The 9478-nt window shown below is 42.8% G+C and overlaps 1 long non-coding RNA gene across 1 annotated transcript; it reads right to left on the reverse strand.

Moving 5' to 3' along the window:
• Positions 1 to 1601: 1601 nt before the first annotated feature.
• LOC138064031 (uncharacterized) lies at positions 1602 to 9094 on the reverse strand. The gene is made up of 3 exons (XR_011137244.1): positions 7846 to 9094; positions 4080 to 4183; positions 1602 to 3701 (listed from the first exon to the last, which is right to left on the reverse strand). It is a non-coding gene; the product is annotated as an uncharacterized lncRNA (long non-coding RNA).
• Positions 9095 to 9478: the final 384 nt, after the last annotated feature.

Genomic DNA, 9478 nt, shown 5'->3' on the forward strand with positions numbered 1-9478 from the left:
TAAAATTCCTCATTACTACCACCAGTATTAAAGCTAAACTGCTTTTCTTATTTCCAAATTTGTGAACCAAATGAAGACGGTCTGTCTTCCTCATCCTCTCTGTCACTAGTTAGAAGTCAGTGCCTCTGGGTATGGGCAGAAATAGAACTTTACATACATTTGCATCACAACACACAGGTGCCTGTGCCTGTCTTAAGTACCTTAGCTGTTGAATGCTCTACGATTTCTTAGGTAACCTCTGAGATTCAGGTATCTTAACTTCAGCCTAATTTGTATACGGGGAACTACTACTAATTCAAACAGCGTCTTAAGAGTTCAAAATCGCTTCCATAATAGTCTCAAGAATTCTGGTCCTGAGCTGACCTGCATCATGATCTTGAAAGATAAGCACAGAGATGGGAAAAAAATGAAAAAAAGGGGTAATCAAAGCAGCTGGGGCTTGTTTTGCTTTATGCTAAATAGCAAAAAACCTGTGTGGCTATACTTAACTGCAATACAGTCTGAGTCACGACCTGTCAGATGATCCTGTTGGTGGATGTGGTTTCAAACCAACAGCTGCACAGTGTGACAGCAAATGAACTGAAAGCCTTGTATAAGCATGTCTTCCATGCATCCCTGGTCCTTTTGCTTTTCTCTCTGTGTATAACACCTTATGTCCGTTCAAGGCAGAAACTGTAATTCCCAGTATGTCGATAGCGCATGATACAATGCACGTTTACGTGGCTGTACAGGTAATTGGTGTGTAAAGCATACAAGCGATGCTGTGAAAAGCCAAAAGGGTAAGGCTTATATTTGATGCAAATTGCACTTGTGTTCATTTGTTATAGACAATCTCTTAAAAAAAACATCATAGCCCTATAAAAAGGAGGTCCATAGTTATAATGCAAGGAACTATAGAAGCATATTTGGCTGGTACAGCCTAACAACACTGCTGTTAATGTTATTTCAAAGTGCGTGTGTATGTGGGCTAGCTAGTGCACTGCATATTCCATCTTTCTCATTGAATTCTTGGAAACCTCTCCTAAATGCAGTGCTCTCTAACTCCTGAGCTATTCAGTAAAAGAATCTGTTATATTTTCTTACCTTAGGTCGGCATGTATGTTTACTGGTTTCCATATTTCTGTTTGCTTTTCTTAGTCCACCCACTTAGCCTGAGTTATGGTACACTATAACTAAGCTATCTGGGCACCCCTGGGCAGTTTATTTTGTTGTGGGGCTAATGTGCTGTATTCCCTGACAGCCCTGACTGAATCTGGATCATTAATATCTTCTTTGTGACCACAGCAGATGAGCAAAGCTGTATGTGGATACAGCAATCTTGTGCTTTTCCCTTCTATTCCTTTGTACCAAGGATTATGGTTTACCTGTTTCGAAGACACTGAAAAGGACGTACCCCTAATGTGGCTGATCACAACAGACTGGAGGGGGGGGGGAGGTCAGCAGACAAGGATTGTGGGGCTTTTTTAGTAGACAGACACTGGGTTGCATTTGCCTCGTCTTTGAATCACATTAAATATACACACTGTTAAAAGGCTACTGAAATGTTCAAATGTCAGTGTTTCAAATGAAAATCAATAGTATGCTATTAGGCTCGTTCTATTGCAGCTATGCATCATTAAAATGTATTTAAAAGCTTTCACCATAAAAGAGGAGACGGGAAGAATAACAAGACGCTTTGAGGATATGCAGCATACTTAAAAGGCAATAAAGAATCTCAAGAGAAACTTTGTAGGGAGTTGGAAAGAAAGGCGTGCAAGGAGCTCAGAGGGTGTGTGAAGCAACTGGGAACATTATAAAATGAACAACGCAGGACTGAGTGAGGGTAGAGACAAAACAGTGGAGCTCCAGCACTGCCGGAGAAAAACAAAATCATCAAATATTTTTAAAGATACTTTTACAAACGGGCCTTTGCAGTTTGAGGTTCTCTCTTTGCCTGGTGTACAAATATCACTGTACCAAAATGCTCAGTAATGCCTCTAAAATACTACTCACATTTTCTTTCTTGCAAAAAAAGCCATTTTATTAGGGCCTAAAGGCACGTTTTGAAAGTATCATTTCCAAGTCTCTTTCTGGTCAAATGTCATTAAGAAAAGTGTCATGTCACCAGATACTCTAACCTACTTCTTCCTTATCTGAAATAGAAAATTTCTAATAAGAACCTTATGGTTTAACATTTAAATGTGTGTGTGTGTGTTTTCATACATCGATAGGTATGTACACATATATTTATACATATGTGAAAGAGAATTTATTTTCTAAATTTCTATTAAAAAAAAAATCTAAAAGGGAAAGATTGGGAAGAGGTGATTTCCTCTCCTAACGGCTAGGATTTTAGATAGGCAAGGAGGTAACAGACATCCTGTCCCTGCACCCGTGCATTTTTATGCTTTTATACCTGGCTATCATCGAATGTGGTTATTATGCCTGCCCTGTTCCTGGAGCAGGACTAGAACACAGCTCGCCATTCTGCCTCTCAGCAAAAACAGTCTAACTAAAGCCATCAGACCCTAGTTTTGCTCTCTTTCCCTTCCAGTGAATCCTTAATTCCTGTAAACAAACAAAATAACGTCAATGAAAGGAGCTCTGGTTAGACATTCCTCTCTGCTCCTAGGATAACGATAGCACAGGGTTTGAGTCCTACAGCAGAGGAAGAAACACAATCTCAGCCTCCCACTTCCTGGATAAGAGCTCAAATCACCTCTGAATTATTGAATACTTTCTCAGAAAGTGGATTTCAAATTTGCAGCCTAGGCATGAAGTCCATCTTCCTGCAATTTTATCTGCATAGGTAAAGATTCAGCTGAAATTGATTTTGGATAAAAACAGAAACATAAAGCATAAATCAAGTCATCAAGCCAGGGAACAGAAATAGGGCCATTCGAGCTATACAACTGCACAGCTCAAATTATAAATGCTGAGTACTCAAAGTTCACAGTGAAGAGTTCCCAAGCACTGCATATGTTGACTTTTTCACACAAAACACGTGCTCAGCAATTCTAGAATAATAGAGATTTTTTAAAATCTCTGTCTGGTAAGTAAGAAGAAAAATGAATAAATGAAAAGATCATTTTGTTTTGCATCATTTGCTGAGGAGAGCATGTTTTTAATTTATCAGAGAAGAGTTCTGTAGTCAGAAGGGGGAGTCCATACAAAGATATACATGTATGCGTGAGTGTGTGTGTGTGTGTGTGTGTGTGTGTGTGTGTGTGTGTGTCTTGTTTTTATGTGTAAATATGACATGCTGGAGTTTTACCACCGATTTTAACTGAGGCTGAAATTTCACCTCTTCCGGAGTGCCTAGCATACTGAAAAAAACGAGTAGACTAACATGAATTTACATATGTGAGTATCTGACATTTGAAAACTGGCTTAAAATGCAGATGTATCACTAAAATTCGCACCGTCTTAAGAATTCAGCAATACACATATTTGTTTCTAAACCAGCCAGCGTTCAGCACTTACGTAATTGCTGTGCTCTGATATTATAGGTGTTTCTGAAGTGCACTTCCAGCTATGTCCAAGTATCCATTGGCATCTTTGAGGTCCGACTACAAAGTGAAGAATCATTCTCATATAGTTACTCATATAGCTAGTTAGGAAAGCTTTTAGGCGTTGTTTGTGTGCCAATATTGTCTATTACACCATGAATAACAAAATCCATTTCTGCATTGGTGGTCTCATCTTACGTCTTGAAGAGGGACCTGGAAGAAAAACATGCAATGGATGCTAGACAGATAAGCATGAAGAGATGCAGACAAAGCACACCTTGTCCTTCGCCTTTCTGATTTGTTTCTATTTAAAATACACTGTAGATGGGATTGGCCACTTAAATTATCAAGGAAAGGAATTTGTCTCCAGGAGAGAAGTCACATGAGAATAAACAGAACAATCTGGAAGTGCTTTAATTTCCCCTTAGCCTTTTAAGGTGTGATCTAGTTCCTTCCAGCCATATTCTTCCCAAACGAAATGCGAGATCAAAAATATGCTCTTGGGAGTTGTTTCCTAAGTATTCTGCCTCTTTGCTAAAAGGAACTCAAATACTTGAGGCAGAACAAGTCAAATTAATACAGCTTCTTTACCTTTTTCTTGTTTCTCCTTCCTAATGCTGTCTTTTTTTACTGCTCCTTCCTTAGCAGCTTTTTTTCTAGCACCCACAATGCAGTTCTTGTTCCTTGGCAGTCATCTAAAATAAAACAGCAAACAATAACATAATCTATTTTAAGAAGGAAAGAAGGCAAAACGCTATCTGAAATGCAATTATATGACTTTTTCCTTAGCTTTGCCCCCTAAGAGGAAGCCCAGTCAAATCAAACTGAATATGCTCCTTTGGTCATGGATCTAATTTTCCAATAACAATTACAATTTCTCAAATGCTAGTGTTCATTTAAATTTTACACCAATTGCATATTGGCACTCAAATAGTTTGTAGAGTTTTATTTGTATTTGTAAAGGGGTTACCTGACCAACCAGACTGTCTGTGTCATTTTTAGTCTGGAATCTGTGCATCCTTATTAGAATGTATGAGCCAAGAGGACAGAGTTAGAGATGGAGAGTCAGTAATTCAAGTACAGCCCAAATCCCTTTGTCCGTCTTTAAGAACTCAATGCGTGAAGTTTACTGAGGTTCTTAGCCAAATCCAAACATAAAGAATGATGGAACACACTTTATGCTCTTACGGACCTTTTAATGGCTATTCTATAAGCCACCTAAAAGAAAGGGGGTATGCGCTGCATAGTCCCAGAAGAGCTGTTCTGCAAAGGCAGAAAACGGAACTTTTCTTTACCTTTACACCATGAGACTGTGCTGCAGTGATACATCTTCCGTGGAATATAAACCCACTGAAATAGCTGGCGTCCCAAATCTCCCCCTTGAGAGTAATGTGGTGCCTTTTAGAAGTCATATCTGGGCGAGAATTCATTCATTTGAGCCTCCGCTAGCATCACATTCTCTTGGTTCTTCCTTGCACAAGTTTCAAGCCTGAGAACATCAGCAGCAATACGCTCACAAAACGCGTATGCTCAATATGCTCACAAAACATAGCACCTTGTGCAGTTATGGAAACCCTCTTTTGTAGCACATTTACTATACTTCCCGTCCCAGTAGCATTTTACCCCCATCTTTTTCTTAGGCTAAGATTTTTGCTCCCGCAAAACGGACATCTGCTTTAAAAGTCATGAGGACTTCATTATCTACTTTGTCAACTGATGCTTGCTGCCCATCCCACTTCCTATAAAGTATTCCATCTTCTAAACTGTTAGCTTTCCTGCTCTGATCAGAAACCTTTTCATTTGGATAGAATAATTTAAGATGGCTTCATTAGCCACATATGAGTCACACAGGTTTTTTTGCTATCTCAGTCACCCGGGGAAACTTTTTATTGCTCTGAAGTCCATTTCTGCAAATCTACATCCATTACTCCAGTAAATATGCTATACAAGAGTGACTTACATTTCTGCAAATTATAGGAAGAAGCTTTCTCTTTCTAAACATGTTTGTTCCTCTTGCAACAAATCTTTTGCTCTGCTGTCTTCAGCAGAGTTTGTTATTAAGAAGTAGGCTGTACAAAAAAGACCATCTGGACAGAAGCACCACAGTTCTATTCAACTGTGAGACAGCATCCAGCAAAGTGTCCTTCAGCGTGAGCCACAGATATAGGCGTCATCATCCCTAACAACAAACTTCGTCCCAAAAATGAACAAAAAATGACTTTTGCTCGCACACCAAAGGCAGAAAATCTGGAGAGTCTGTGAATCCAAGAGATGAGCAAGATATAAAAAAACACTGAGGGGAAAAGGTTTTAAGAGAAAAGCCAAATTAATTCTTTGCATCTCTACATGAGATCTGGGAGACGTTCCCACACAAGAACCTTTACTGACGGGGTACAAGTCAAGAGAACTGTCTTACTCTGCAGTGTTAGTAAAAGAAGTGAACCTAATTGCCTAAAATGAGATATTATTTATCACCAGTGGCAGATGGGATTCACTCAAGAGATTTATACCAGCTGAAGGATGAAGATGATAACCTATGAACTGTGGGTGTACCTGCTGATCAAAATGGTCTCAGTATCAAAGAAAGAAGGGTGGCAAATGTCACATCAATCTTTAAAAAGGTCATGCAGATAATCCAACAAACTACAAACCACCAAGTCCAATTTCTGTACACATTGCAGGAAACTACAGCAATGAACAGAAACGTGCCCAGAGAGGTGAGACATTGAGGATTAACCTCCATGTGTGTACATAAAGGGACTGATGATGCACTCTTCCTGGGTACATGCTGCAGCTGCTCAAAGATTCCCAGTGAGACAAAATCATTCAGGATTGTCAAACTCATGGGAAACTACTGCAGGAGATTTTCATAATATTGAATGACTAAGTGGAATGGTGATGAAATCAAATATTTGATAAATGTAAAATACTGCAGCGAGGGTGGGGTGGAAAGGGAAGGAATCCTTCCCTTTTGTAGAGTTCAGTGCTACCCAGCCAGCTATTGCCGCTGAGGAAAGATAACCTGGAGTCATTGAAGACAGTTCTTTGATAGTGTCAGCTCAACCCTCACTGGTCAAAACAGCAAACAGCATACTAGGCATTACTGGAAAAGCAACAGAGAACAAAACAGGTCTCATTACATAAAGGTGTGTAAACCTACAGATCTACGGGACACTCACAGGTGGAACACTGGATGCAAGTTTGGTTCTCACTACTCAAAAAAAGGATATACCAGAAGTAGAAAAGCAGGATAGAAGGGCAATAAGGATGACAGAACTATGGAATAGATGCTACAGAAGAGGACATTAAACAAATGAGACATCTAGCCTAGAAAGAGAACACCTGAGGTAAGATAAGTAAGAGATGTACAGAATGATGAGTGACGAAGAGAGTGGAGAAGGAAGTACTGTTTTGGACAGAAGGGGTCTTAAATTGCCACGCTCATTGCCATAGGTTGGCGGTGTCACAGAGTTTTATGGATGAAATATAAACAGGCTCAAAAAACACGTAAGACAAGCTCATGAAAGAAAGTTCCATTTCACTAATCACAGTGATGAGGATTCAACCTTTGACTCAGGAAGTCTCTAAGCTGCAGATGGCCAGAAGCTGAGAGTACACAGGGGGAAGTGTCACTCTGTGCTTTCCCTGTTACACCCTTTCTTTAAGCTTCTACTAGCAGTCATGGAGAGGGCACTGAGCTCAATGAACGTTATGAACCTCACTGTTTTTGTGCACAATGATGGACGTTTCTAGCCACAGCTACTCATACAAGTCTCCTTCATTTAGTCCAGTACCTCCTATCAAGAAAACCTAGTTTTGCTGTAATAAGCTACCACTCTCCCAAGTCTTTTATATCCCTGTATCAAACCAGATTCCCTCGTCTGTATAGCTGTTTCAAAGAGAAAGAGGAACAGCCACTAGGGCCTCTTCCACTCTGCAGACCACTGAGATTGTTTCACCTCCCCAGTGAACAATGGTTCTTTAATCCCACAAAACCAAAAAATCTTTCCCCGACAAGAACAGAGTACTGCAGTAATTCCTCTATAGATGAGTGCTGGTGGGTCAGAGGGGAAGATAAAGTTGGTCTCTTCTGCATATCCTCAGTTTCTTTGTAAGCTGAAATGTCTCCTCAAAGACTGAGTGTTCAAGCCAGGTGCAGAAGTTCATCCTTTCCACCTATTTTTCCAGAAAGCCATCTGAGTTCTGAGGAACCTTCCTCTCCTAACTACCGAGCTTTCACATTATTTCAGTGGGGGTAATCAACCTCCTCTATGTATCACAAGTAAGGCAGAAAAGCTCTCCTACATGTCTAAACTTTCCCAGGTTTACGGTCCTGCTAGCCTCACCGTACACCTACATAGATGACTTCCTTCAGCAGTTTGCAGTCCTTTGATCTTCCTCCCAAATCTTACAATTTAAGTCCTTGCTGTAGCTGTTAGTAAGTTCCAAACTGCCCCAACTTCCAAGACTCCTTGTTTCCTAGAATATACTCTGGGCCAAGACAGCAAGTTCACCAGCCTCCTCTTCCATCTCCTTTACTCGTTTAGCCTGTGTATTTTGCAAGCAGATTTCTCACAGTGATCTAGTCAGTGAACAGGCACTATACCAACAAGGCTTTCAGAAGACCGTCTTCCACATGGCTAACATTCGTTCAACTATTATCAGCACTTCTTCAGGCTGTGCTTGGTCTGTCTGTGGGCTGCTGTCGATCTCAAGATGCAGTTCCACAGGGTAAGCTGATGAAATAGATCTTTCTCCCTTTCTTCCAGTCACACCCTACTGCAGCTCCACTGGCCTTCAGGTCTTGCAAGAAACCCTTCAGTGGATAGTTTCCAGTTGAATCAGCTCATGGAAGAAACAGATGAGCCCCAGCTCCAGGATCGCCTTTGGGCAGGACAAAAGTGGACAGCGAGAATAAGCACGTTTCAACAGCAGGAATTGGCAAGGTTGCCTTGGCTGTTCACTGACGCACGGCCCTGGCTTCTCTGTTCTTCTCTGTCACTCTTCCTCAGACACGCAACCTTTCACAACACATTTGTCCACGTGTCAGGCACGTGCCCTTGCTCCCACTCTGGGTTATGACATGAGAAGACATTTGGGCTGGAAGTTTCATCTGTTGTTTCAGAAAGCAACTCGGATGAGTCAGTGATCTTAACTGAAGGATATCATAAGAAAATGCAATCAATCACCTAATAGCTCTGCTGTTAAAAGCAGTTGTGATTGATTCTCCTCAGCCAAGAAAACAATGCTAAATCTACCTCTCAGCAGGGACAGGCAAAGATGGAGAGAGCTACAGATGCAGCTACAGGTCAACCATTTTGCTTCCTCCTGAACAGCACCTCATTTCTTCAGATCGCTGTATGACAGCCACCCTGCTGTGTGGGTTCTAGTCGCAGTTATCTCCCTGGAGGTCTGTCCAGCAGGCCACCAGGAAGCCGAGCAGCTCCCCATGCACCTTACACTGGGATTGTTGCTCTCCTCTAATTAAAAAAAAAAAAAAAAAAAAAGGGAAAGGAGGAAAACTAAGGGAAGGGAGAAAAACGCCCCCGCCCGCCCCGCACAGGCCCGCCGCCCCCGCGCACGCGCAGAGCGGCCCCCCCGCGGCTGGCTGCCGCCGGGCTCCCCCTGCCGGCCCGCCCCAACGGCCGCGCGCTGCCAGCCGCCGGCGCGCTCCGGCCCCACCCCCTCCCCGGCGCGGACCAATGGCAGCACGCGGAGCCGCGCAGCCAGGGCCAATCTCCCCGCCCCCTCTCCCCGCTTCGCGGCGCCGGCCAATCGCTTTCCACGGGGACGTGCAGGCGGCCAATCGCCGGGGTCGATCGCGCGCGCGTGTGGCGCCCTGTGCTCGCTCGCCTGCCCGCCCCGCGCCAAGCCGGAGTCTCCCTCCCGCCCTCCCGCTCCGTTGCGGCCCCGCACTGCCTTTACGGCAGCGCCGTAAAGCGGTGCCGGCACGGCGTTGCGGCCGCGGGGCGCAGCGGGGCCGGTGGCCG

The sequence above is a fragment of the Struthio camelus genome, chromosome 1 (assembly GCF_040807025.1).
Source record: "Struthio camelus isolate bStrCam1 chromosome 1, bStrCam1.hap1, whole genome shotgun sequence".
Classification (NCBI taxonomy): domain Eukaryota; kingdom Metazoa; phylum Chordata; class Aves; order Struthioniformes; family Struthionidae; genus Struthio; species Struthio camelus.